Below are 2,434 nucleotides of genomic sequence, written 5' to 3' on the forward strand. Positions count from 1 at the left end.
TATTGAAAATATAAGTTGACATGACAAAATAGACTTCATTCATAGCAAATTTGTTTCTGAAAGCACCTGCAGAAAGCTGCGTTCTTTGTAACTCTTAAAAAACTCAGAGGCAAGGAGAAAAATGGGATTCTTTGGATGCCAGATAGTGCATAAGATTTAGATTTGGTTACAGTAATTTTAGCATAATCCATTGTAAGGTGATGATCTGGATGAACTTCACAATAGTGAAGAAACTGGTTTTGAGATTTGGGTTTTTTTTCCCCTTCACTGGAAGGAATGTTGCTCACCACATCTCTTCTACTTGCCTCATGTTTTTAGATTAATGTTTCCTGGAGAGGTGAAACACACTGAGATTAGATAGCTGTATTCTGTAAGAAGTCTGACTGTTCTGAGATTACCATGCTGTGGGGAATGTGCAACCAGTCCCACATGTGCCAGCCTTCACAGGCTAGTCACCTGATTTGCAAGTCATCATAAACTTTCAGTCTCGGGGATGTGATCTGGAGAAGAGTGGAAGAATCCCACTGACAGCTAGAGCGAACACTCCAGACATATAGCCCAAGGAGAGCAGTCTCAGCCAGGTCCAATCGTTAGGTCCACTCCAGCTGAGGCCCCCGTCATCCCGGAGCAGGGATGAATAGCCCCTGCAGTGGTCTGTCTAATTTCCTGACCCGAACTCATGAGCTTTATACAATGGTTGTTGTTTTTTAAAATGCTACAGGAGAATAGAAATTAGAAGCAGAGGCATAAAAAAGAATAGGAAAAGGCCGGGCGCGGTGGCTCAAGCCTGTGATCCCAGCACTTTGGGAGGCCGAGACGGGCGGATCACGAGGTCAGGAGATCGAGACCATCCTGGCTAACATGGTGAAACCCCGTTTCTACTAAAAAATACAAAAAATTAGCTGGACGAGGTGGCGGGCACCTGCAGTCCCAGCTACTCGAAAGGCTGAGGCAGGAGAATGGTGTAAACCTGGGAGGCGGAGCTTGCAGTGAGCTGAGATCCGGCCACTGCACTCCAGCCTGGGTGACAGAATGACACTCCATCTCAAAAAAAAAAAAAAAAAAAAAAAGAATAGGAAATACTGAACAAAATAAGGAATCATTGCACACAGTTCTCAAATTGTGATTGTTAGTACTGTCAATTCAACTTTTTCATCTATTTATCCATTCATTCAGGAAAAATTTGTTGAGAGTACTACAAGCTAGTTAGTGTGGGAGATACTAAAAAAATGACTAAATTAGCTCTGATCTCAGCAAGTTCCTAGTTTAATGGGGGTGTCAGACAAGTAAACAATTAGCATACACTGTAATACAATGTTGCTCTATTGTAAGGGTTTGGAGAAGGAACTGATTGCTTTGAAGATGCAGAATCTCACAGTCTTGAAAGAATCAAAGAAATTCATAGGAGCTCTGAGGCTCAAAGACTGAGTAGAGGTTTATTGGATGGCCAGAGCAGGGCAGCTACTGAGTTCCCAACTCTTTGGATCTTGGAGCTAACACTATGGCTGCAAAGAACAGGACAGGCCCAGTTTGGACACTCTGGCTTCAACTGCTCCTGTGAGCTCAGAGTTTTTATTTTCCTTTCCTGCGCAAAGCAATGATTACATAGCCAGAATTTTTTTTTTTATAAGAGGATTCACGGCCGGGTGCGGTGGCTCGTGCCTGTAATTCCAGCACTTTGGGAGCCAGAGGTGGGCGGATCATTTGAAGTCAGGAGTTCCAGAGCAGCCTGACCAATATGGTGAAACCCCGTCTCTACTAAAAAGTACAAAAAAGTTAGCTGGGTGTGGTGGCGCACACCTGTGGTCCCAGCTACTCAGGAAGGCTGAGGCAAGAGAATCGCTTGAACCCAGGAGGCAGAGGTTGCAGTGAGCCAAGGTTGTGCCATTGTACTCCAGCCTGGGCAACAGAGTGAGACTCCATCTAAAAGAAAAAAAAAAGTATTCTATTTCATCTGTGTGTTGAAAAGAAACAGCTCATGGAGTGTGTGGCATTATTCAATGTAGACTCATCAAACAAGCACCTTACAGAAGCAAGGTCTGCTCAGCAGAGGAGACAAGGACCTATTCCCAATAAAATTCAATCTAAGTAGGTATTTTGTTTGTTCATTTGTTTTAATGTGTTTTCTATACAAACATATCGCTTAAGACAAGTTTCCTGGGCCCTATATCCATCCAGGTTGCTGTCCTAATGCCTTCTGATAGAAAATTTCTAGAGGCACTTAAGGGTAGACTGCATGCTGTGAGGATAAAAATAGAGTTGTCTTAACAATAGGGCAACAGAGCCATCACGAGTAAAAGATGACGTCCTAAGATCCATGAGCTTTGTTTCTAGGGGACAAATCTGGTTCAAAAGACTTCTTCAAACTTTTCCCTGCTGTCAAGTTTAATGCAATTCCTCCTCCTCCTCCAGTTTTGCCTTTCTAATGTCAGAT

This window comes from Macaca nemestrina, chromosome 11, assembly GCF_043159975.1.
Source record: "Macaca nemestrina isolate mMacNem1 chromosome 11, mMacNem.hap1, whole genome shotgun sequence".
In the NCBI taxonomy this organism is placed as follows: domain Eukaryota; kingdom Metazoa; phylum Chordata; class Mammalia; order Primates; family Cercopithecidae; genus Macaca; species Macaca nemestrina.